Below are 27,637 nucleotides of genomic sequence, written 5' to 3' on the forward strand. Positions count from 1 at the left end.
ATGTTGAGTGAAGTTAGCCAGAAACAAAAGGATAGATTCTGTATGGTCTCACTAATATGAACAGACATTAATGAACAAACTCCGGGAGTTAAAAGCTGACAACACAGGCAACCAGGAGATAGAAAGATGGCAGAGACCAGGCATTTGATGCTGAAGGACTACAGAATGTTTAGGATTGATTGTATAGATCCAGAAATAGATAGCATAATACTGTGTGATGGTAGCACAGTATTGTAAGTACATCGAACAAAGATGTCTGTAAGCAAAGCTGAAAGAGGTGGGATAGGAGAATGTATGACACCAGAGGTAAAGATAGATGATAAAGACTGGGACTGAATAACCTGGCAAAAACTGGAGTGGCCAATGACTGTTACTAAATGTACAAATACAAAAATGTTTTTGCATGTGAGAGAGCAAATTAATGTCAACCATGTAGAGTGCTGAAAAAAGGGATGGTATTCAGGAAAAAACATAATCAAAGCAAACTGGAGTCTATGGTCAACAGTAACATTGTAATATACCTCCATTAAATGTAACAAAGGCAATATGGCAATGCTAAGTGTACATGAGAGGGGGATATAGGGGAGGAATATGGGATTCTTGGTAGTGGTGTTAATTTTCTGTCCTTACTAGTATATTGTATTGTATGACATGTTATTTTTCTTTTTATCATCTTTTTTTATTATTGCTAAAAAAAAAAACAATTTTTCTTGTAGTAATCAATATGTTCAAGTGCTATTGTGGTGATAAATGTACAACTTTATGATGATACCATGAACAACTGATTGTACACTGTGGAGGATAAATGTACGGCATGTAAATACAACTCTATAAAATTCTAGGAAAAAATACATATAGGAGTAAAAGTGTTGGAGAAAACATGGTGAGAGGGATGTACCTATCTACTGTTGATGAGCAGATAGAATGGTGTAGCCTTTCTGAGAGTCAGTGTGGTGGTTCCAGAAAAAGTTAGGTATGTGGGGACCATAAGGTCCTGCAACCTCATTATGGGGTATGTCATTTGAAGATCTGAGAGCAGAGACATAAATGGACATTTGCAAACTGTTGTTCATGGAGACAGTAATCATGATTTGCAATGGGTGGAAGTGACCTAAGGGTACATAGACTGAGGAACAGAATGGTGAATTGTGACGTATGCATACAATGGAATATTGAGCAACTATGAGAAGGAGCGAAGCTGTGAGACACACAAAGAGGTGAATGGATCCTGTACACAGTATTTGAGTGAAGTACGCCAGAAATAAAGGCAAACACTATAATGCCTCACCAATATGGACAAACTACAATGTGTAAACTCAGAATTGAATCTTAGAACATAGCCTAATGTGGACATGATTATCATAATAGTCCCTAGATTGTAAGCTCTTATGGCAGTCAACTCTATTCCTGAATTGTAATGCCTATCTCTAAACTTTGAAATGCTGATCCCTTAGTGTATAACCTGATTGGTCTCTGGAACAATGCGTATCTCTGAGACACTTGAAACTCAGAGCTAGAGCTCAGCAGATATGAATGTCAGTATTAGTGCATACAGCAACTGTTAAAAAAAAAAGCTGAAAAAGAGCCCAGACTTCAATTAGCGATATGAATGAAGCAGATCTGGTCAAGACTAGGGCAAACCAGGCCAAAGGGTAAAGGTCAAAACTGACTGCATTTTAAAACTTCAACTTCCATGTGAGACCAAGGAAGAGATGTCTAGTTGGTGCAGGATCTATATTTTCTTAACAGTATAACTCTACAGTTGATTTGTTCAAACACCACAATTACATGGAACTTTGAATAGGAAGTGAGATACGGTAGGTTAGTATAGGTTAGAGTGAAACAGTGACACATCCCAAAGTAATTTGGGCAGAGAATAAAAAATACATTTACAGCCTCCCCCTCCCACCCCCCGCCATGAGGAGCTGGGGGAAGGTGCAGAAGTGTTGGACTTCCTCACCTGGACTGGTGTTGATGTTGTCACAAACATTGGGACTGGCGGTTTGATGTGCCAAGCTCTCGATCGTGGGACTTGCCCTTACGAAGCTCGTTACTGCAAAGGAGAGGCTAAACTTGCATATAATTGTGCCTAAGAGTCTCCCCGACTACCTCTTTGTTACTCAGATGTGGCCCTCTCTCCCTCTAACTGAGCCATCTCAGCAGGTGAACTCACTGTCCTCCCCTCTATGTGGGACCCGACTCCCAGAGGTGTAAATCTCCCTGGCAACGCAGAATATGACTCCTGGGGATGAATCTGGACCCGGCACCATGGGATTGAGAATATCTTCTTGACCAAAAGGGGGATGCAAATGAGATGAAATAGTTTCAGTGGCTGAGAGATTTCAAATAGAGTCGAGAGGTCACTCTGGTGGACATTCTTATGCACTACATACATAACACCTCAGGTTTTACCGTAAATACCTGAAACTACAAAACTCCAACCCAGTAGTCTGGACTCCTGAAGACAATTATATAATAATGTAGATTACAAGGGGTGGCAGTGTGATTGTGAAAACCTTGTAGATCACACTCCCTTTATCTAGTGTACGGATGGATGAGTAGAAAAATGGGGATAAAAACTAAATGACAAATAGGGTGGGATGGCAGGGATGGTTTGGGTGTTCCTTTTTTACTTTTATTTTTTTACTCTTATTCTGATTGTTTCTGATGTAAGGAAAGGGGTCAAAAATAGATTGTGGTGATGAATGCATAACTATATGACTGTACTGTGAACAGTTGATTGTATACCATGGATGATTGTATGGTATGTGAATATATTTCAATAAAACTGAATTAAAAAAAAAAAAAGCTGATAACACAGGCTATCAGGATATAGAAAGAGGGTTAGAGATTGTGCATTTGATGCTTAAGGACTACAGAATGTTCAGCAGGATTGATTGTATAAATCCAGAAATACATAGCATAATATTGTGTGATGGTAGCACAACATTGTAAGTACACTGAACAAAGATGTCTGTGAGTAAAGCTGAAAGAAGTGGGATAGGGGCATGTATGACACCAGAAGTAAAGATAGATGATAAAGACTGGGACTGAATAACTTGGCAAAAACTGGAATGGCCAATGACTATCACTAAATGTACAAATATAAAAATGTTTTTACATGTGGGAGAACAAATGAATGTCAACCATGCAGTGTTGAAAAGGGGATGGTATTAGGGAAAAACATAATCAAAGCAAACTGGAGTCTATGGTCAACATTAACATTGTAATATGCTTCCATTAAATGTAACAAAGGCAATATACCACAGCTAAATATGTATGAGAGGGGGATATAAGGGAGGGATATGGGATTCTTGGTAGTGGTGTTGCTGTCTGACCTTACTATTATATTGTATTAAATGACATTTTACTTTACTTTTTATTATCTTTTTTTTATTATTCGCTAAAAAAAAGAAAAAACCTTTTTTCGTAGTAATCAATATGTTTAAGTGCTGACTGTGGTGTTAAATGTACAACTACATGATGATACTATGAACAATTGTACACTGTGGATAATTGTATGGTACATGAATATATCACTATAAAATTGTAGGAAAAAATATAAATAGGAATAAAAGTGCTGGAGAAAACATGGAGAGAGGATATACCTATTTACTGTTGATGAGGAGGCAGAATGGCATAGCCTTTCTGGAGGTCAGTATGGTGGTTCCTCAAGAAGCTAAGTATGTGGGAGCCATAAAGCCCTGCAACCTCATTATGGCTTATGTACTTGGAAGATCCAAAAGCAGAGACATGAATGGACACTTGCACACTGGTGTTTATGGAGGCAGTATTCATGATTTGCAATGGGTGGAGGTGGCCTAAGTGTACATCAAATGAGGAACAGAATGGTGAACAGTAGCGTATGCATACAGTGGAATATTGAGCATCTCAGAGGAGTGAAGCTGTGAGACACACAACAAAGTGAATGGATCCTGTAGACAGCATTTTGAGTGAAGTACGCCAGAAACAAAGGCAAACACTATAATGCCTCACCAATATGGACTAACTACAATGTGAAACTCAAGAATTCAATCTTAGAGCACAGTCTATAAGAAGAATGATTATTGTAATTGTTCCTAGGTTCTAAGCTCTTACAGCAGTCAAATCTATTCCTGAATTGCAATGGCTGTCTCCAAACTCTGAGATGCTGATCCCTTTGTGTATAACCTGATCGGTCTCTGGAACGTTGGGTATCTGTGTGACACCTGAAACTCAGAGATAGAGCCAGGCAGATATGAATGTCAGTATTAGCACACACAGCAACTGCTAAAAAAAAAAAAAAGAGCCCAGACTTCAAGTAGAAATATGAATGAAGCAGATCTGGTTAAGACTAGGGCAAATTGGGCCAAAGGGTAAAGGTCGAAACCGACTGTGTGTTAAAATTTCAACTTCCATGTGAGACCAAAGGAAGAGATGTTTATTTGGTGCAGGATCTATATTTTCTAAACAATATAACTTCTACAGTCAGTTTGTTCAAACGCCATAATTACATGGAACTTTGAACAGGAAGTGAGATTTAGTAGGTTTGTATAGGTTAGAGTGAAATAGCGACACATCCCAAATCTGGACAGAGAATAAAAATATATATGCAGGGCCCCCCTGTGCAGCTGGGGGAAAATGCAGAGGTGTTGGACTTCCTCACCTGGATTGTTGCTGATGTCCTCACAAACATTGAGGACTGACAGTTTAGTATACGGAGCCCTCTACCTTGGGCTTCCCCTTACGAAGCTCGTTACTGCAAAGGAGAGGCTAAAACTGCTTATGATTGTGCCTAAGAGTCTCCCCCTGAGTAACTCGTTGTTGCTCAGATGTGGCCCTCTCTCTCCACCTAAGCCAACTTAGAACTCACTGCCCTCCCCCCTGCATGGGACCTGATTCCCAAGGGTATAAATCTCCCTGGCAATGCAGGATATGACTCCCAGGGGGGATGAATCTGGACCTGGCATCATGGGATTGAGAACAACTTCTTGACCAAAAGAGGGAGGCAAAATGAAACAAAATAAAGATTCAATGGTTGAGAGATTTCAAAGGGAGTCAAGAGGTCACTCTGGTGGACATTCTTGCACACTATATAGATAACCTGTTTTAATATTTAATGTATTGGAATAGCTAGAAGTGAATACCTGAAACTATCAAACTCCAACCCAGTAGCCTTGACTCTTGAAGATGATTGTATAACAATGTAGCTTACAAGGGGTGACAGTGTGATTGTGAAAACTTTGAGGATCACACTCCCTTTATCCAGTGTATGGATGGATGAGTAGAAAAATGGGGACAAAAACTAAATGAACAATAGGGTGGGGGGGGTGCTTTGGGTGTTCTTTTAACTTTTTTATTCTTATTCTTTCTGATGTAAAGAAAATGTTCAAAAATAGATTGGGGTGATGAATGCATAACTATATGATGGTACTATGAACAGCTGATTGTATACCATGGATGATGTGTGGTATGTGAATATATCTCAATAAAACTGAATTTAATTAAAAACAAAACAAAAAAATAATCTGCAAAATTTCTAGTAAAGAAACCTGCTGAGATAATGGAAGCTAGGGGTTCTTACAACCTTTGGTGGTAGGAAGGGAAGAGGAGTCTAAATTCGTTTTGAGGATGCGTTGAAAGCTGAGGGGCTTCTCGTAAAAGTATGAAAAAAAAAGTTTGCCAATTTTTTGAAGACCAAATATGGGCACTCCCATAGATCCAACTTAACATTTGCTATGTGAACTTAGGAACCCCCTGCTTTATGAGTCAAACCCTCAATATTGAGGCTTGCCTGAGTCAAACTTATGGCTGTAAAGGAGAGGCTAAGCCCACCTATAATCATCCTTAGGAGTCACCTCCAGAGAACCTCTTTTGTTGCTCAAATGTGGACTTTCTCTAAGCCTAACTCTGCAAATAAATGCATCACCCTCCATGCAGCATGGGACAGGACCCCTAGATGAATGAGCCTTCCTGACAACATGGGACACAGATTCCAGGAATGAGCCTGACCCTGGCATCGAGGGATTGAGAGTGCCTTTTTGATCAAAAAGGGGAAAAGAAAGGCAACAAAATAAGGTTTTAGTAGCTAAGAGAGTTCAAATAGAGTCAAGAGGCTCCTGGAGGTTACTCCTAGGCAAGCTCTACCTAGATATGCCAAATGACCACAATATGGTAAGCCCAAGTCAACAGTAGTCCCTAAAACCTTAAAGAATACCCGGATCCCTACCTGAGACTCTAAAAGTTTCACTAAGTTTATTCCTCAGAGACTTAAATCCTTTAGTGTGCTCCTATGCCACTTAAGTCCCCAAAGCCAGAGGCAAAAGCCTCTTCAAGAACATCAACTGATGTGTCCCTTTTGATCATAAGCTTGACATCCCTTTTCAACATAAATAGGTTAGGGTAGTCACTGCCTAGACATCCTTGAAGATAGGGAAAGTGATTAAACTAGAGGAAGGGGTAGCAACAGACAAGCTAGAATTTAACAAAGGATTATGAATACCGAATCTTTATATAATTTTCTTTTTCTTGGTTGCTAGGGTACTAGAATAGCTAGAAGGAAAGAATTGAAAGGGTAGAACTGTAACACATAGCATCCTTTGAAATCTGTTCTATAGCTACTTGCCAAATCGTAATTTGAAAGCTATACCTTTATATAAATATGTTATATTTCACAATTAGGAAATAACTGAAACTATGGCACTATAATTCAAAACAATTTTGGAAATTTCCTATAGATCTACTTGTTAAATCATGCTTTGAAAGTCTATATATATGTTATATTTCATTATAAGGAAATAAATGAAACTGTGGAATCGTAACCTACAATATTTTTTGAAATTTGCTAAGTACTTGTTAAATTGCACTTGGAAAGTTATCAGTTCTATGTATATATGTTATATTCAACAATAAAAAAATACGATTAAAAAAAAAAGTGGCAGTATATATATATAGGCAGTATTCACCAGAGAACAAACTGAACTGGGAGCATTTTAAAACACAGCATGTTACTGGTGATATCAATGAATGTTATAGCACATTACAGATTATAATATGCTTTCACATATAATAACAAACCTCATAATAATGCTGGAAGATAGATGCATGTATTTTAACCTCCCTCTTATGGCTAAAGAAACAGGTTCAGAAAACAACTTGCCCACAGTCAGACAACTAATGAGTAGACAGTTAGGATTTTAATCCTGGATTATCTAGTTCCAGAACTGAAATCAGTATATTATTACATTCTGATGCTTCCACAAATGTCCCTCCAAACAAAGAAAACAGATTTTTAAAAAACTTAATGGGTCACAATTTATAGTAGATATATCTGGACATGAGTAAACAAAAGCCAATATATTTCACATATTCCATTTCCTCTTTGTTCACTGGTTAACATAAACCTTTTTTTTCTGAAAAGAGAGTACACGGTCAAGCTAATGAGTTTTAGGACTGAAAAACATGACATTTTGTTATTCTGTAAAACACCTTCCCCCTCCTCTCAGGTTCTCAATGTACAAAAATAAATGACTCCTTGTTGTAAATATAAGAAACCAAAATTTTAGACATCCAATATTTTAAATGCAAAAGCAATTTGAAATTTGACTTTCAAGATGTTCAAAATATTCCCTTTAATCTTTTTCAAAAGAAAAATCCAATTTCAGTTCCGTACAGTTCTTAAAAGTTCTTGATAAAACAAAAAGGTCAAAATGCATCTACTTTCTTAATAAATGAAATATTTTTTTAAAAAATTACTCACTGTGAATGAAGTTTACTGTAGCGATACAGAATATATTAGCTTAAAAAATCAATAGTAACCTTATCAAATGCTAAAAGAATTAACAGTTTTATACTTTATGATCATGAAGCTAAGTGCATATTGTTGAGTACAGTAACCTAAGACATTTCTTCTTACATTTATGTTCATACTATTTGGTATCTTAAAGGCAATGTATAAAGTGACTAAGAGTGTGAAGTGGGTCATGGATTGACTGACAACGTAAAGGGGGGTTGTAAGTAGGAAGTAAGAGAAAGAGGGTAAAAGCAGCCAATGCCAAACCCGACGCCAAGGAGCTTTCCGGGCGCCAGCAGAACTAGCAGCTGTCCTCTGCTTACCCAAGTCTAGTTTCTGACAGGGCCAAGACTCGAAGGAGATGGAGAAGGAGTGTTTCCACGTAGGGAAAGAATAAAGAACACCGAGTGTGGAAGAAGACTCAACTTATATTGGAGGAAAAAAAGTGCAATCCGCAGAAAAACTTGTATTAACTTGTACCAACCTAGTTCTTTCTATGAACATTTCCCAAAGCATCTTCCCAGACTGGTCACACTACTGTAGGGGAAATGGTCAAAACTAAAGTCATGCAATTAAAACAGATTAGCAGGAATATTAAGAAAAGCTAAATTTTCCATGAAGATTTATCTGATTAAATTGCCAAGAAAGAGTAAAAAAAAATAAAAAGTTTTTTAAACCCAAGTGCCCGAACACTAGGACTGAGCAAATCCATATAGGACGAGCCCCGGGCTACAAAACAGAAAACTACATAGACAAATCGTCCTGCCCTTAAAGACCAGCAAGCTAGGCATGCCCCGAACCCCAGAAGGAGGAAACAGCTGTCATCCATGGCAGTCAAACAACTTCATAGAGCAGCTGCGTTTTCAAAGAGGCTTCAGTTTCTGGTGTCACGCCAGGAGACACTCTTCGATACGGTAGTCACCGCCGCACAACAGAAGGTACTCCGGGCGCAGACAGTGGGCTTCCCCAGTGGGCAAGTCCCGGAAAAGCAGGAGGGCAACTAGTTCCCCAGCTTGGCGTGGCCGGGAGATCGCCCACCTGTCCCGCCCCGCAGGCCGCGGATCCCGGGGGCGTCCAGCCTCCCTCCCCGCGCCCGCCGCACGGCTCCAGCTCTCTCCCTGCACCTCGCGAAGCACCTGCCTACCCCTCTGTTCTTTGAAAAACCGAGACGAGTGAGTCAAGGAGCTGCCTGCGAAGCGGGCAGAGCTAGAGACTGGGGTTCTCCTCGGGAACGTGACCCTGTTTCTCCCGCCAAAGGAGGCGACAGAGACCGGACAGAGGTGCGCTGGGGGCGGGTCTCTCTCTGTCCGGGCCCCGAACCTTCTCAGCTCTGGCGTTTGGGTTGCTGCTCGGATGGTTCCAGTTCCCTTGCGCCAGAGGCGAGCCCGGGCGACGTTACGATCTGCGGCTGGAGAGAAAAGAGGGCTTGGCGGGAGCGGGCGGCGTGTGGGACTCACAGAACAGGCACAGCACAAAGAGAAGAGGGACAGTGAGGGGGAACGAGCGTCCGGTTACCTCGATCCTCAGTTCGTCTCTCCTCTTCGTTCCTCCCGGCCTCGCCAAGGCTGCAGCCGCGCTCCCCCGCTTCCGGGGCTCCAGGGCCTCCGGTCGCCCGGAGCGGCAACACAACAGCACCTCGCAAGCCCGAGACGGACGCGCGTCCCCCGTACGCTGCTCCGTCAAACCCCAGCTGGTACTTGGCGTCCTCCCGCCTCAGCCCCGAGAGCGGCGGTCTCCGGGGGCGGGGCGAGGAGAGCGTGCCCAGGCCCGCGCACAGCACTGTGGGAAGTGTGGTTTTTTGGTCCATTCCTCCAGGTGTCCACTCTCCAAGGTCCTCCCCTTGCAGCTCCCTCTTAGGCGGCGGGAGCTTGCAAGGGACCGGGCCAGCCGTTGCCCGGGGATGGCAGCCCAAGGCCTAGTGAGCGTTCTCCAAGCAGATTTTTAGATACGACACCCCATAAATACTATTGAAGTTATCCATTGCTTCACTCCCGTGGCAGTACAAAATTTATTTTTCTTATATGTATACCCACCAAGTCTCCTCCTGCTCGTTTTAAGTGTTCTTAGGATTTATACCTTTATGAAAAGGAAAAAAAGAAAAAGGGTTGATGCTTTTATTCATATGTCACTTTCGCCCTTGTTATACATACGATATACAAAACAGCCTGTGTTTGTAAATACCCTCAATTTATACATCTAAGTAGGCAGTTGATTGACCTAAGCACTCACAGCTAAAAACCATTGCAAGTAAAACCGATGTTGAAAGAAACCTATTTTTCAGTAAAGTCAGTGGAATGTGGGTGGGAGGAGGTCAAGAGAAAGCAAAAAAACATTTTTCTAAAGAAGGGTATTTCCCTGTGTCTTTTGCAAGGCCGATTTTAAGCTTTCACAATCCTGGGAATCTATTTCAAAATAAATTTAACTCTAGGACATGTATGAGTACAAACACATAGGTTTGTAATGATTTTGCTAGTGACAAGCCCTTTTTAAAAATTGGCATCTTATATAAAAACACCAAATTGACTATTTGAATTGAAATTTCTTCTCTAGGAAAAAAAATTTTCTTTAATTTACATAGCAGAAATAGAAATAAATAATTCTTAATATTTCAAAATATTCCTCTTTGGAGCATTAGTAATTAGTAATTCAAATGCCTTAGAAAAATGAGCAAGATCCATTTTGAAGAAGTGTGCACTAAAGAAAAGTCAATGTAAAATTTGTTTGAAAGTATAATTTAATATGATATATATTGTAAGACCATGTTCTAATAGAAATTTTGTTTTTTACAGTCTGAGCTTTTTAATCAGGTGTGCACTTGTCTCCTAAAATGGCTTATAAAGCACAACTGCTCTTTTTCCTCTGCTATTTCATACATACAAGTAACTACTTGTACTTATTAATTAAATCAAAGAAATATAACTGTCCCATAAATTAAAACAGAAAGAATCTGATGATGTCTGTTGGCTCATTGTCTGATAGCACTTTGGTCAGAATAAATTGCAATGTTTTAACCTCAATCTACATTTGCATTTATCTCCAGTACTGGAATAAAAGGCTTTATAACCTCCAAAAGATTTTGGGAAGATTAGTGGAGAGGGCAATTTTATCTGCATTTGTGATGGAGGCAAATCTCTCAGCCAAAAGAGCGTCCCCAGGAGAGCTGCTGAGAGTCTCTGTTAATGAAAACTTCCTTAAAAAGCCTGAACAACTCCCACCAAGACAACTCCTTCCCAGTCCAGGTCAGGTTCACTGGTTTTCAGTTAACTTTCATCCCACCCCCTTTAACATCTATTTTTTCATCCTCTACCACAGCCTACATTTACTGTAGGCTTTCCACTTCCCTTAATAGCAGTCACTTGCTACCTTCTGCCCCCAAGACACACTCCATGGCTACATTTTTGGGCTTTGGCCTGTAGCCCGTCTTAAGCTATTTTAGTTATTTGTTAATGTTCTTCCATCCCACCCACGAAGTAAAACCAACATAGGTATCACTAAACCTTTACTGACCTTTTTTCACTCTCATCTCTGAAATATTTTCACTTCTCCAATTTCTCTCTGGGCCTTTGTAATTGCTGTTTCTTCTCGCTCTTTGCCTAGCTAGCTCTGACTCATCATCCAGCATCAACTTCAACACCATTTTTATAAGGCAGCTTCCTACCCAATTCTGGATTAGTGCTTAATGAATGCTCATGTTGCAACTGTTTGTGAACTGTAACCCAGATGCCTTGATCTTTGATAATGATTGCATAACTATATTGCTTTATCCTGTGATTGTAAAAACCTCATTACTGGTCCCACTTCTACCCCCTTATCCTGTTTTACAACTTCGGAGTCTTATGATCACGAAGACAACCCCTTAGTGTTTATTAATGAAGGGAATTGATTCAACTCAGAACTAACCCACCCCAATTCCTAACTATCTTACTAGTTGAAGCTCGATCTAATCAAAATTGGCCCACCTGACATGTGCAGTAGCTTAAACTTTAATTTATAAGTTGACCTATAACTCATTATAATACTAGAAATGACACATCAGCATGTTAAGGCTGCTATTTTCTTACATATATTCTGTGACTAAACATTTAATCAATCTGCACATGCTCAATAACTAGATCATCTCTAACTTCATCTCGAGTTACACTCATTATCCTAAAACCTGTCCATCTCTTGATACTATAAAACTTTCAGAGTTACTGCAGTTGGGGGAGACAGATTTTAGGCCAATAGGCCATCTGTTCTCCTTGCTTTGCATGTCAATAAACTTTCCCTTTGAAATCCGTGTCATAGATTGGCTGTTAAATGCATGAAACAGACAATCCTGTGTTTGATCAGTAACCACTAAAATATAAATCTCAGCTATAACATCTATATTACACTAGCTTTATATCATCTTCACATTCTCATAATCTATCTCTGAAAAATTTATTTTTTGAATTGTTATTTTTAAAAATTAAAATAAATGCACCTGTGCTGATTTGGATGTGTTGTGTACCCCAGAAAAGCCTAGGTTCTTTTAATCCAGTTTTGTGGGGGCAGACCTATTGTGGGTGGGACCTTTTGACTAGGTTGCTTCCATGAAGATGTGACCCTGCCCATTTAGGATGAGTCTTAATCCCCTTGTTGGAGTCTTCTATGAAAGGACAAAAGGCAGAGACATTTTAAACAGAGCAGAGGGACACTTAAGAAGAATATCCCCTGGGAGAAGCAATAAGGACCCACAAGAAAAGCTAAGATAGAAGCCCAGAGGCATTTTGGAGAAAGCCACAGAAACCAGAAGCTAAACCCAGGAGAGGACCGGGAAACTCCAGCCAGGTGCTTTCCCATGTGACAGAGGAACCCCAGATGCCATTGGCTTTTCTTCAGAGAAGGTATCATCCTGTTGATGCCTTAATTAAGACGTTTTCATAGCCTTAGAACTGTAGATTTGTGAACTAATAAACCCCCATTGTAAAAACCAATCCATTTGTAGTATATTGCATTCCAGCAGCTTTTGCAAACCAAAACAGCACCATAGCAAATACTGTCAACTGCTTAAACAGTACCTTCTTGCCTTCTTCCTTAATAAGAGAACTTCCTGTGTTTTTTTTTTATTTGAGGAATGGCTATGTGCCTAGCTAAAAGAATATTTTTCAATCTCCCTTACAGCCAGACTGAGTTCTAGCCATGAGCTGTAAGTGCAAGCGTTACATGTCTCTTATCCTTTTCATCCTTCCTTCCTGGAAGTAATAGCTTGAATTTTCACAGCCATCTTGAACTATGAGGTTATTTGAAGGTAGAAGTCATGTAATAGGCTGTGGAAGAAAGATAGGAGCCTAAGTCTCTGAAGACCACTGAAGCATCATTTCAGCCCTAGATTGCCTACCTTTGTGTGATGAAAATAAACTTTTTATTTTGTTTAACCTACTGTGTTTAGGGTTGTTTGTTCTATGCAGTCAAACCTAACTCTGATTTAAAGCATATGGAGGTTTATGTGTAATAACATAAGCAATGGAGCATCTATTGACCATTAAGTTATGGTAAATTACGAAATCCTTTATATTCTCCCCTTTTTGATGCTCATATTTGTCAAAGAAAAAAAAACTGGACAAATGTTAAAGGGGCAAGAATGACTTTATTTAAGGGCTGCTATCTCAGGGGAGAGAGGCTAGAACTCAACTCCTTCAAAACAAAGGACAGCAACCTTTAATAAGGGCTGGGAGACGGTTGGAGGAAGAGCACTGGAAGATACAGTAAAGGAGGTTAATCACTGGGGCGGGTGAGGGATTTACTGAAGTTGCAATTAGGATCACTTGGTTGGGAATGTTTCCTTTGACTGGTTGATGTTGACATTGACGATGCAATTAAGCAATCTGGAATCTTCCAGGGCTGCGAGAAAGGAGGAGGAAGATAATGAACTGCCTTGTTAGAAGTCTCTCAGATGTTTGAGGATTCTAAGGGCCAGGGATGAGAGGAAGAAGGGAGGCGGGAGGTTAGAGGTGAGACTGATATTAAAACAGGGTCTGGAATTGTCTTTTCTCCCTTTCTCCCCTGCAGTACGAGTTGTTTTTCTCTGAAGAAAACTAATCCCAGAGCTGCAAGATTAGTTTCAAGGTAGTCAAGTCAGGGGAGGGTATGGGTAGAGGCACACCAGGAGTAAGGCTGGCAGCTTGGTCAAGAGAAACAAAAACAGCTTTGGTCATACTGATATGAGCAGTATCAGAATGATTCCCTAAGCTATATCATTCTGGCTAAGCATATAAAAAAGAAAGCTGTTGCTAAATGGCTATGACGGGGAAGACTTGCACATATAAAACAAGTGTTCCCAAGTTGTATGTTTGATGCAGACATTCCCAGTGTTTCCCTCTTGGTTCTTTGCTTATCATAGTGTTTTTATTATTGAGTCAAAACTTCAGAGATGTCAAGGAAAAATGGATGTAAACCAAACAATTCATACTTCCCAGTTCCCAACAGAACTGCTTCTTCTCTGAAATCTATAAAGATGCAGATTCTACCCTCCCCCTGCTCTTCAGGATGCAAATGTCCACCATCACTCCATCTCCATTTAGGTTTTCCTTAAGTGGATAACCTGAGTGGTGGCTTCAACCAAAAGAGTCTCACTGAAATCCTTGAGGAGCTGGGAGTTCCTGTTGCAAAGCTGATCACATTTGCATCTGATACACAACGTGTGGGCTGCTTCCAGATTGCCAATGGGCTGACCAGGCTTGCAAACTTTCTTTCCTTCTTGTTTTTTTATTGTGGTAAAATATATATAATATAAAATTTCCTTTTTTAACCATCTTTAAGTGTACAGTTCAGCGACATTAGTTTCATTGACACTGCTGTGCAACCATCACCACTAAATCCAAAATTGTTTCATCACTCCAGTCAGCAACTCTGTAACCATTAAACAATAATACCCCATTCCCTCTTCTCCCTAACCCCTGGTAATTACTAATCTACTTTCTGTCTCTATGAATTTTCCTATTCTAGATATTTCATATGAGTGGAATCATACAATATTTGTCATCTTGTTTCTGGTTTATTTTACTTAGCATAATGTTTTCAACATTCAATGTTATAGCATATTTGAACTTCATTCTTTTTTATAGCTGAATAATAATATATGGTACGTATATGCAACATGTTATTTATCCATTCATCTGTTGATGGGCACTTGGCTTGTTTTCACCTTTTGGCTATGGTAAATAATGCTACTTTGCACATTTGCGTACAAATATTGGTTTGAGTCCCTACTTTAAATTCTTTTGGGTCTTTCCTTATTAATTAGCAATTTATGACTGCTCTTTCAAGACTTTGTTGGGTTGAGAAAGAAGGTACGAAAGTCAGGAGTCCTGAAGAGATCAACAGATGAAAACCACTTATTGAAAGAGATAAACCAGGGTTGAATAATCAGACAAGGTATATGCATTTACTTCACTAGGCCTTGACCATTTTGCAAAGAAACTTCAGGACAATGTTTTGCAACTTTCTTTAAATAATGCAATTCCTTTCCCTAAATCGTCGCTAGCTGTCATACAGCCACAATCTAAAACTCATGCACCCATAATTTGTGCACAGACAGGACAGAAATAAACTCAAATTATTAGTTCCTCTAGATGAGTCTTAGGGAGTTCATAGGCCAAAGGGAAATCACATTTCTTTTTCAAAGAAGCAGAACCAGAAGGAAGGTTCTCAGCCTATTTCCTCAGAAGCAAAACTGGATTATTAGAACAAAATAGCCCATTGTTCAGCCTATTCTGGAGGTTTGGGTTGCTGCTTTTATCATCAGCTGACACTGGAATCATAGTAGCCGAGAGCGTACTTGGATGTGTGCCTACCTTGTGGAGGTACTGCACATGACTCTTTCCTTTAAGCTAACAACAGATAGGGCCAAAGACAGCTCAGGATAGAAGATGTGTGATCACCTTTGCAGCATACTCGTTGGCAAGCGGCCATTGGCATGTATCTCAGTCAGGAATTTTAAAACTTCACTCAGAATAATTGTCCTCAAATCTGAAATACCATTTTTTTCCTTAGAAAAAAATTGAACAGAAATTTCCATTTTTCCTTCCCTCTGCTTCTGAATGTGAAACCTTTCCTTCAGCTCTGCTAAACTTTTCACCCTTCTCTCTTCTCATCGTGCCCATTCTCACTTGCTCAGTCAGGGTGGTGGCAGAAAACTCATGGTGCATTCAGTTAGGCAATTTGAGGAGAGGTCAGTAAAGGTGTTGGCAGGTTATAGGAAAAGCTAGGAAGACGGTGCAGCAGCCCTGAGCTATTAAGAGAGCAGTGAACAGACCTTGGAGAGGAGAGAAGGCTGTGTGTAGAGGGGCTCCTGACTAGACAGTGAAGGAAAGCAGCCAGCCTGAGTTGACACCGCAAGAAGGAAGCTGGGATAAGGATACCCCAATCCCCCTCTCCTCTTCCCTTTGACCTCCTTATAATGACCCCCACTGGCCAATGCAACTGGGAGCCAGAAGAGGAGGAAGCCCGTTGATTTTGTTCAAATGGGTCCGTTTTTCTAGCGCTGGGCGGGATTGAGAAGCATGGAGAATGGATCTGGAGAGACAAACAGAAGATATTCAGCACACCTACTATCATACTTCTGCCCATGCTGGGTGTATCACCTAGAATGCCCTCATTTCCAACTATCATGTAATTTACTCTGGTCTAGAATTCAGCTCATGACCTACTTTTAAACACAAAAACACCTCTATATACATCCATTTTATTGCTATTTGCTTTATGTATATGTAAGTATTCCATTATACTGGAAGCTCTGGGACCCCAAATTATGAATTACATTTCTTTTCTATTTCCACAGCACCTAAACAGAGTTAAGCATAGACCAGCTGAACTGAATTGTAATCTTAATTCCCTCCCTCTTTTTATCCCCAACTCCCATCTGCACCAAGGGAGGCTTATACCTTCATATTATTATATAGGCACTGAAGAAGGGAAAATAATTTAAAATCAGTATTAGAAAGAACAGGAAGCCTAGATGTTAGGATTTTTGCACAGTTGTGTTAGCAGGGGTGTTCCTGAAGTGGGGACAGCAGAGCTTGAATGCAGACCCCAGGCTTCCATCTGCAGGAACCCCCAACCCTTTACCTGAGGGTTTCTTCTATCTGTCTGGCTAACCCAAGAGCAGGTAGGCTACAAGCCATGGGAAGTTCAACTGCCTTCATCCTCTCCCCCCAAGCAATTCTCAACCAATGATTGGAGGAAGTTGGTGACTAAGCATCATAGCAACCCACCTACCTGGTGGGAGTGAGAGACAAGTCTCTCAGGTTCATTCTACACTGTTTCCCAGAGTTCTCCAGGGGTTTGAGCCCAGTGGCCCACAGGGGTAATTGGCATGACTGTACACCCTTTATTGGCGTCCTTCTCTTTCTTTCTCACTTCCCCAATCCCGTATCAGTGATTCTGGGGGTCCCTTCCTAAATGAAATTCTCTGACTTAAATCGTTGTATGGGTTTGTGACTGGGGGAACCCAACCTAACACAGTTGCTGTGAGCCAGCCTTCTATCTCAAAGAGCCACTTACAGAAGAGTGGCAGTATGAAAGAATAATATAACACTAGTGTGCTGATTTGAATGTATTATGTCCCCCAGAAAAAGCCATATTCTTTGATGCAATCTTGTGGGGCAGACATATTAGTGAGGATTAAGTTGGAACATTTGGATTAGGTTGTTTGCATCGAAATGCGCCCCACCCAACTGTAGGTAATAACTCTGATAAGATATTTCCACGGAGGCATGGTCCCACCCATTCAGGGTGGGCCTTGATCGGTGGAGCCATATAAATGAGCTGAGGGGCAGAGGGAACTTAGTGAAGTGCAGCTGTGAGTGACATTTTGAAGAGGACCCACAGCCAAGAGGGACATTTTGAAGAAAGCACAGGATCTGCAGATGAGAGACAGTCTGAAGACGGCCATTGAAAGCAGACTTTTGCTCCAGAGAAGCTGAGAGAGGACAAATATCCCAAGTGCAACTAAGAGTGACATTTTTGAGGAACTGCAGCCTAGAGAGGAACCTCCTGGGAGGAAGCCATTTTGAACCCAGAACTTTGGAGCAGATGCCAGCCACGTGCCTTCCCAGCTAACAGAGGTTTTCTGGACACCGTTGGCTTTCCTCCAGTGAAGGTACCCAATTGCTGATGTGTTACCTTGGACACTTTATGGCCTTAAGACTGTAACTGTGTGAACAAATAAACCCCCTTTTATAAAAGCCAATCCATCTCTGATGTTTTGCATTCTGGCAGCATTAGCAAACTAGAACAGATTTTGGCACCGAGAGTAGAGTGCTTTTGCTGCTGAGTTTGCAAATACCAAACATGTTGGAACAGCTTTTTAAATGGATAAGGGGAAGATTCTGGAAGAATTGTGAGGAGCTTGATAGAAAAGGCCTAAACTGCTTTGAAGACACTGTTTGTGGAAATATGGACTCTAAAGATACTTCTGACGAGGCCTTGAGCAGAAATGATGAATGTGTTGTTACGAACTGGAAGAAAGGCGATCCTTGTTTTAAAGTGGCAGAGAATTTGGCAAAATTGAGTCCTGGTGTCAGATGGAAGGAAGAATTTGAAAGCGACAACCTAGAACACTTAGCTGAGGAGATCTCCAGACTACGTGTGCAGGACGTACCCTGGCTTCTCCTTGCAGCTTATAGTAAAATGCGAGCAGAGAGAGATAAACTTAGAACTGAACTCTTGGGTTCAAAGAAACCAGAAGCTGATGGCTTGGAAAGTCACAGGCTTCCAGGGGTTGAAAACCCAGAAGCTACAGCCCAACCTGAGGATGTAACCAAACATGGAACCCAGTCGCAATTTCAGTACAAGCCAAGAATGGAGAAAGACTTAAGAAGAAGGGATTTGTGGAAAGTCCTACTGTCTGATGGCTTTGACCCCCATGTGCTTCATGGGAAGCCAACAGAACTTTTGCGTGATCTTTATAGATGGAGCCACTGCTGGTCTGTACAGGAGGGAGAAGATAAGGAACAAATTGAAAGAAAAATTTCTTCAAAGACAGAGCCATGGAGGTTGAGGTCTGGAGTCAAGAGGCCTTGGGCTGGGAGAGCAGAGAGGCCCACATGCATGGAAAGGGTGAGTTTGCCCCGGAGGTCGAGGGTGGGCCTTCCACCTCGATGCTCCAGAAGAGTTTTGTCATCCTGGGTCCCAAAGAGGGTGGAGCACATTCCCAGGGAACTGGGGAGAGCCTGGCTGCCACCACACTGTTCTGAAGGGGTTGAGCATGGGTCCCGGAGATGGAAGGGGATCCGGGAGCTGCCCCGATATTTGAGGAGAGTGGGGCCAAGAAGGTGGTCTCCCCAATGTGTGGATATGTTGGAGCACTCACCCAAGTGTTTGGAGAGGAAAGGGCTGCCACAAAAGCCCTTAGGAAGGGTTAGTCTCCCGCTCTCTCAAGCCCCAAGGATGCAACGTCATTCTATTAATGACTCTCAGACTTTGAAATCTAATGGAGTTTGTCCTGCAGGTTTTAGGAACTGTTTTGGTCCCTTAAACCCTATTTTCCTTTCAGTTTCTCCTTATGGCAATGGGAATGTTTATCCTATGACTGTCCCTCCTTTGTATATAGGAAGCAGATAACTTGTTCTAAGTTTCACAGGTACAGAGCCTGAGGGGAATTTTGCTTTAGGACAGACCATGCTTGTAACTGATTTTGATGGGATCTTGCTCTTAACTATCATTACTGAAATGATTAAGTTTCTGTGATATTGTTGTGGGATGAATGTATTTTGTATATGGAAAGATAATGTCATTTTGGGGTCCAGGCGGTGGAATGTGCCAATTTGAATGTATTATGTCCCCCAAATGCCATTATCTTTTATGTACTCTTGTGTGGGCAGACATTATCAGTGTTGATTAGATTTCTTTGAGTGTTTCTTTGGAGATGTGCCCCACCCAGCTGTGGGTGATGACTCTGATTGGATATTTCCATGGAGGCGTGGCCCCACCCATTTAGGGTGGGCCTTGATCAGTGGAGCCATATAAATGAGCTGACGGGCAAAGGGAACTCAGTGCAGCTGTGAGTGATGTTTTGAAGAGGAGCTACAGCCAAGAGTGTCACTTTGAAGAAAGCACAGGAGCTGCAGATGAGAGATATTTTGAAGACGGCCGTTGAAAGCAGACTCTTGCTCCAGAGAAGCTAAGAGAGGACAAATACCCCAAGTGCAACTAAGAGTGACATTTTTGAGGAACTGAAGCCTAGAGAGGAATGTCCTGGGAGAAAGCCATTTTGAAATCAGAGCTTTGGAGCAGATGCCAGCCATGTGCCTTCCCAACTAACAGGTTTTCCAGACACCATTGGCCATCCTCCAGTGAAAGTACCCAATTGCTGATGTGTTACCTTGGACACTTTATGTCCTTAAGACTGTAACTGTGTAACCAAATAAATCCCCTTTTATAAAAGCCAATCCATTTCTGGTGTTTTGCATTCCACAGCAATAGCAAACTAGGACAGAAGATAAAAAAACTGTGTGACTTAGTAAAATGTAGAGTGGTCAATGATTCTGATAAAATGTACAAATAAGTTTTGCAAGAGGGAGAACAAATGAGTGTTAACTTTGCAAGATGTTAAAAAGGGGGTGGTATTGCGGGAAAAACACAATCAATGTGGACTAGAGTCTATAGTTAACAGTAACGTTGCAATATGCTTTCTTTAATTGTAACAAGGGCAATACACCAACGCTAAATGCCTATAGGCGGGGGACATAAGGGAGGAGTATGGGATTCCTGGCATTAGTGTTGTCTGACTTTTTTATGATATTATATTTTATTTTACCCTTTCCTTTTGTGGCTTTTTAGTTGCCATTTTTTTTCTTTATTTTTCTCTTTCTTTTGTCTTTTTACCTTTTTTTGCTTCTTCCTCTTTCTTTGTGGCTGTATTTTATCTTATTTTTACTTTTCCTTTTATCATTTTTATTATTCTTTTGTTTCAATTCTTTCTCTGAATAACAAATACATGTAAGTGATAATTGTGGTGATGAATGCACAACTATATGATGATACTGTAAACAATTCATTGTACACTGTGGATGATTGTGTGGTATTTGAATATATCTTCATGTTGCAGGGAAAAAATAAACAGAGGCACACAAGTGCTGGAGAGAACTTGGAGAGAGAGATGTATGTATTCACTGTTGGTGGGGAAGTAGAATGGTGTAGACTATCTGGAGGACAGTGGTGGTTCCACAAGAAGCTAGGTATGTGGGTGTCACAAGGTGCTGCAACCCCCCTATGGGGTATATGCTTGGAAGATTTGAGAGCAGGGACATGAGCAGATATTTGCACACTGGTGTTTATGGCAGCAGTATTCACAATTTGCAATGGACAAAGGTTGTCTAGGGGTACATTGACTGATGAACAGAATGGTGAACTGTGGTGTATGCATATAACAGAATATTGAGCAGCTACAAGAAGGAATAAAGCTGTGAGACATGCAACTCGGTGAATGGATCTTGAGTACAGCATTTTGTGTGAAGCATGCTAGAAATGAGAGGACAGACATTATAATGCACTAACGACAATGTGTAAACTCTGAGAACTGAATCTTAGGGCACACCTTATCAGGGGAATGCTTATTGTAATGGTCCTTAGATTGTGAGCTCTTATAGCAGTCACATCTATTCCTGAGTTGTATTGGTTATCTCTAAATCCTGAAATGCTCAGCTGTTTGTGTATAACCTGGTCAATCTCTGGAACTTTGGGTATCAGTGAGACATCTGAGATTTGGAGCTAGAGGTTGGCAGCTATGAATGTCAATATTACCCCATAAGGCAACTGTTGAGAGGGCTGAAAAAGAGTTCAGACTTCAGTTAGAGATATGAACTAAGTGCATATGGTTAGGACTAAGGCAAATCAGAACCAAGGGCAAAGGATGATACCGACTGGGTTTTAAAACTACAACTTTGGTGTGAGTCCAAAGGAGGAGATATTTATTTGGTGCAGGATCTATATTTTCTGTAGCACACTAGATATTTTAGCCTGTATGATCAGTTTGTTGAACATCGTAAGTGCATGGAGCTATGAAAGGGAAGTGGGACTTGATGAATTTGTACAGGCTGGGGTGAAATTCTGATACATCCCAGAGTGATAGGAGCAGAGAGTAAAAGTGTGTTTGTGGGACCCCCTGAGGAACTGGGGAAAAATGTGGAAATGTTGGACTTCCCCTCCTGGATTACCGTGGATTTTACTGCAAACATTGAGGACTGCCAATTTAGTGGGCTGAGCCCTTGATCTGAGGGTTCTCCCTTGTGAGGCTAGTTGCTGCAAGGGAGAAGCTAAGCCTACTTATAATTGTGCCTAGGAGCTCCCCCTGAGAGCCTCTTTGTTGCTCAGATGTGGCCTCTCTCTCCAAGCCCCCTTGGCAGATGAACGACTGCCCTCCCCACTACGTGGGACATGACACTCAGGGGTGTAAATCCCCCTGGCAATGCAGGAAACGACTCCTGGGGATGAGTCTGGAACCAGCACTGTGGGATGGAGAGGATCTTCTTGACCAAACGGGGGAAGAGAAATGAAATAAAATAAGGTTCCACTGGCTGAGAGATTTCAAATGGAGTCAAGAGGTCACTCTGGAGGGTATTCTTATGCACTATATAGGTATCACCTTTTAGTTTTTAGTGTGTTGGAATAGCTAGAGGGAAATACCTGAAGCAGTTGAACTGCAACCCAGTAACCTTGAATCTTGAAGACAATTATATAACTTTGTAGCCTGCACAGTGTGACCATGTGATTGTGAAAACCTTGTGGCTTGTACTCCCTTTAGCCAGTGTTTGGACAGATGAGTGGAAAAATGAGGACAAAGATTAGATGAAGAATAGGGTGGGATGGAGGGGATGGAAAGATCTTTTTGCTTTTCTTTTTATCTTAGAGTAAGGAAAAGCTTCAAAAATTGATTCTGGTGATGAATGCACAAATGTATGATGGTGCTGTGAATAAATCGATTGTATGCTGTGGATGACTTAGGGTGGGTGAATATATCTCAATAAAACTGTGTTTAAAAAAGTAAATGAAAAATGAGGGGGGAAGTAGGGAAAGGGAGTGTTTTGGAAACTCTTAATTTTAATTTGATTTTTTGGAGTAATGAAAATGTTCAAAGATTGTGGTGAACATATATGATGATACTGTGAACAACTGATTGCACACTTTGAATGATTGTATGTTATGTGAATATATCTCAATAAAATTGCATTTAAAAACAGAATCACAACCACCGAAGGCTTTTTTAAAAAATTAACTTTCCACATTAAAGTTTCATTTTATTTCTGGTTTAAAAAAATACATATAAGACTGTTCAGTCTCTATTTTATGTTTTTGGGCACTATTGTAAGGAAATGGGTAAATTAAATTTACCTATTATTTGCCAAAAACAAACAAACAATTGAGTAGTTTGCTGTATTTCACTACTATTCCTTTAGTCGATTTTCCATTTTTAGAATGTTTATGCTCTTATCAGACATGTGTGAGATTGATAAAATCCCTACAATCCTATCAATCCTATTTTCATTTTTAAGTCTTTGCTAGTGTTTAATTTCATTTCTTTGACTAATAACAAGTATGAGCTTTTAAAATATTCCCACTGATCATTTGTTGTTCTTCTTTATGAACTGTTTTTGTTCAGTACATAGGGACAAAGATTATACTGCCGTACTACTAGCTCAAGGACACTTTATTATCACTTTTTGCTACTCAGCTGGTTGTTCTTCCTCCAAGAGTTGATTTGTCTAAAGGATCTAATTCACACTTGAGATAACCTTTACCTCTGTACCAATGAGGTCTGATGTTAGTTTTCCAGCAACCTACTGGATCTCTCTGTTGTCTCCTAGCAATATGGAAATTTAGGATGTTGACAACTGAACTCAATCCTGACTTCTAACAGGGTACTCTGCCCAACTTTCTTAGTGCTACCAGAAATTCTTTTGGTCTCTAAAATTTGAAGTAGTGGAACTTAATTTTAACCTTTTTCCTTCTTTTTCCCCAAATCCAGTAAAAAAATGATTATGCAGTGTCTTTGTTCACAGCATTTCATATATTTTCTCCTAACACTATTTCTCAACCATGTTTATTCTTAGTCAATTTATTTTTCATCTTTGCTTTAAACTTAACAATCTATCAGTATTTCTTCTCCCTGTACAAAGCTACTAGAGTTTTAAACATACAATGTTTACTATTTTAAAATAATTAAATTTATCCTTCATTCAATGGTATATATTACATATTTATAAGGTATAAATAATAATAAAATTAAAATTGTTTATTTACTTCTGTGGTCTCTTCTCCAAACACATCCCTTTTCCTCCTACAGAGGTGTATATAGGCACCTGAATATAATGATTACCATCGCCATGTATTTCTTCATGCTTTTACCCCACTTGCATTTAGTTTGCATTTGTTTGAACTTTAAAGTATCATATTACATGTATTTTTCTGTGACTTGCTGTTTTTTTGCTCAGCATTTTATTTTTGTGATTTGGCCCTGGTTGAGTATGTGGATGAGGTTTATTCATTTTTTTCCTGATGTATAACATTGGATGAATATACCATAATTTACTCATCTATCCTGTTGATGGATATTTGGGTTGTTTCTAGTTTTTACTATTACAGACAATGCTGCTATGAATATTTGTGCAAATGGTGCAATTGCAAGAGTTTTCTTCTAGAAGTCGAGTTGCCGATTTCACAGTATGCATGTCTTCAATGTCATTAGATAATACCAGATGACAAATTGTCTTAGAAGATAGTTATATTAATTTATATTATCTTAACTTTTCTAAAAAAAAGTGTCTGAGGATTCCAGTTGCCCCACATTCTGGCCAACATTTGATTTTGTAAGACTTCATAAATTTGCCAATCTATTACATATTAAATTGTATCTTTCTGTGGTTCTAATTAATATTTATTTAGTGATGAATAAGATCTTAATATTTTATTACCCACTCAGATTTCCTTTTCTGCAAAATCCCTATTCAATTTTTTTTTTTTTTTTGCCATTTTTCTATTGGATTTTTGTTTTTTTCTGATCAGTTTTTTAGGAATTATTTTTTTATATTCTCGATAGTTATCCCTGCAGATTATGTGAATAGTAAATATCTTCTTCCAGTTTGTAGCTTGTCTTCTTATTTTTTTAATCATATCTTTTGACAATCAGAAGTTCTTAAAATGTAGTCAAGTTTATCAATCTTTACCTAATTGGTTGAGCTTTTTATATCTTGTTTAATAAACTCTAGTCTACCTGGGGATGAATCTGGACCCGACATCGTGGGATTGAGAATATCTTCTTGACCAAAAGGGGGATGCAAAATGAGATGAAATACTTTCAGTGGCTGAGAGATTTCAAGTGGAGTCGAGAGGTCATTCTGGTGGACATTCTTATGCACTGTATAGATTACACCTCTTAGGTTTTAATGTATTGGAATAGCTAGAAGTAAATACCTGAAACTACAAAACTCCAACCCAGTAGTCTGGACTCCTGAAGATGATTGTATAATAATGTAGATTACAAGTGGTGACAGTGTGATTGTGAAGGCCTTGTGAATCACACTCTCTTTGTCTAGCGTGTGGATGGATGGATAGAAAAGTGGGGACAACAACTAAATGACAAATAGGGTGGGATGGAGGGGATGGTTTGGGTGTTCTTACTTTTATTTTTTATTCTTATTCTGATTCTTTCTGATGTAAGGAAAATATTCAGAAATAGATTGTGGTGAAGAATGCATAACTATATGATTGTACTGTGAACAGTTGATTGTATACCATGGATGATTGTATGGTATGTGAATATATTTCAATAAAACTGAATTAAGAAAAATAAACTCTAGTCTATCCTTGGAACATAAAGATATTTTCTTCTAAAACTTTGAGTTTAACATTTTATATTTTTATAAAGATTTATATTTAAATCTTTAATCTCTCTGGGATTGATTTTTATGAATGAAATTTTTATCATATTGACATTAATGCCTGTAGGATAGCTACCCCATAGAAGATAATCAATATTCCTTCTGTCTCCTTTTTTTACTCCTTGATTTATTATCTTAAATAAATATTTTAAAAGATATTTATTTCAAACTATCTTTCAGAAGCACTGCACAATGCATTTTTTGTCTTTGTTTAGTCCTTGAGTAAACTACCAATAACACAGGCAAGTTAACAATCTGCCACAATCAGCATTTAAATCTTGGGTGGATCACTGGATTTAGAGCAGAATGAGTTCTGGGTCCATACTGTATATGTAGATATATTTTTAAAATATTTTTAGCACAAAACAAAAAAAGTATAAAAATATCCTTATGTCATTATTTGAGATGAATTGAATAAACCACAACTTTTGGGGGAAAAGCATGGTTGTTATCATTTAATGATAACCTAGCACAATCTCTCACTAGAGCATATCAAGCATTGAAAATGTTGCTCTAACATTTCATATTGTATAATTAATATCCACTTAACTGAATATGGAGATGTGTGATACAATGCACGGTCTCTCTCTTCAGATTAGTCACACCCTTTCATCTCCTAATGTGCACCAGGGGAAAGCCAGACCCTTTCTTGACACCAGAAGAATTAGGCCGAAACGTACGTCTTTGGAATAGGCGAGACTGGACGGAGGGAAGGCGCCATAGTAGCAGATGTAAAACACTTGGAGCGCCCTCTGCTGGAAACCTCCTGCTTTAACTCCAAGTTGAAAGAAACGGGAAACAAAAGGCTATTTCTAAAATTTAGCTTTGGCACTAGGTTAAAAGGAAAGTTTAAAAAGCATTTGTCTTTCTTCTTGGATTTTTGTGTAAAATTTGTCCCTTGTCCTCCTGCTTTAAGAAAGACTATTTGCCTTATATTAGGAAAAAGCATGAACTTAATGGCCTAACAGACCTTTTAAGCAGCCTCAGGTAAGGGTAGAACAAGGACACTGTTCTACTGAATATTTATTTATAGCTAAGACTTTTATTCATTGTGTAATTTTTGGATAATTATTTAACTTCTCTGTACTGTGTTTCCCTAACTTTAAAGTGAGAATGATGATAGCAACCTCCAATTCTAGTTGTGAAACAAACTTCCAAAGTGCCATATCCTTCTGGTAGTCATCACTGTGTTCCTAAGTGCACATAGTGTCAAGTCGCAGGCCCTGGTGACACCAGATGAACAATGCATGCTCCCCCCCAGAGTGTGCAGCCCCCAGCCAACTGTGGAACAAAGATAACACAGTTAAGAATAATAGAGCATGACGAGTCCTATAAAGGAATTGTTGGAAGGATATAGGGACACATTACTTCCTGGATGATCAGGAAAGGTTTCAAAGAAAAGTGGCATTTGGACTGGGTCTTGAAGGATGAGCTGCTTGCCAGAACATATTGCTTTCTTAAAATTGTTTATTTAGCTATTCTCAGTAGGATCTCTCTTCTCAAAACTGTTTTTTTTAAAAAATATAAAATTAGAAGAACAGAAAGTTAGCCTAGTTCTAGTTTATTTCATTGGAAGGCATAACAAACAGCATATTGCATTGATTAAATAAACAAATTGTTAGACTGAGATGGAAATATCAGTATGGACTTAAAGACAAGTTTGGCTTATTTACAGGAGTGATAGATTATAAGTTATATGTTTATATCCTACTTCTGCAAAATGCTAGGCTTGGTAGTTTTAGTTGGTATGTTGAAGATAAAAACACAAATCTAAGGAAAATGCTAGGCTTGGTAGTTTTAGTTGGTATGTTGAAGATAGAAACACGAATCTAACAATAATAATGCTAAGGAGTTTCTTTTTTGTTCTTCCTGAGGAACATAGGCTAAAATTACCCATATGGCTTCTGCCATCTTGACAAGATTTATTCAAAAACACTATTAATAAAATCTCCCCGCAATATTTGTT

At 39.6% G+C, this 27,637-nt stretch overlaps 1 protein-coding gene across 4 annotated transcripts in view; it reads right to left on the bottom strand.

Moving 5' to 3' along the window:
- KLHL8 (kelch like family member 8) overlaps nt 1-9,401 on the bottom strand; it is a 125,827-nt gene extending 116,426 nt beyond the window's left edge. For 2 of the 4 annotated variants that reach the window (XM_037830217.1, XM_037830214.1), the window contains exon 1: nt 9,287-9,401. The gene's annotated coding sequence lies outside the window, so the exon portion shown is untranslated. The remainder of the gene's footprint in view (nt 1-9,286) is intronic. The other 2 variants (XM_037830220.1, XM_037830215.1) reach the window with 2 other exon arrangements.
- Nucleotides 9,402-27,637: the final 18,236 nt, after the last annotated feature.

Source organism: Choloepus didactylus, chromosome 3 (assembly GCF_015220235.1).
Source record: "Choloepus didactylus isolate mChoDid1 chromosome 3, mChoDid1.pri, whole genome shotgun sequence".
NCBI lineage: Eukaryota > Metazoa > Chordata > Mammalia > Pilosa > Megalonychidae > Choloepus > Choloepus didactylus.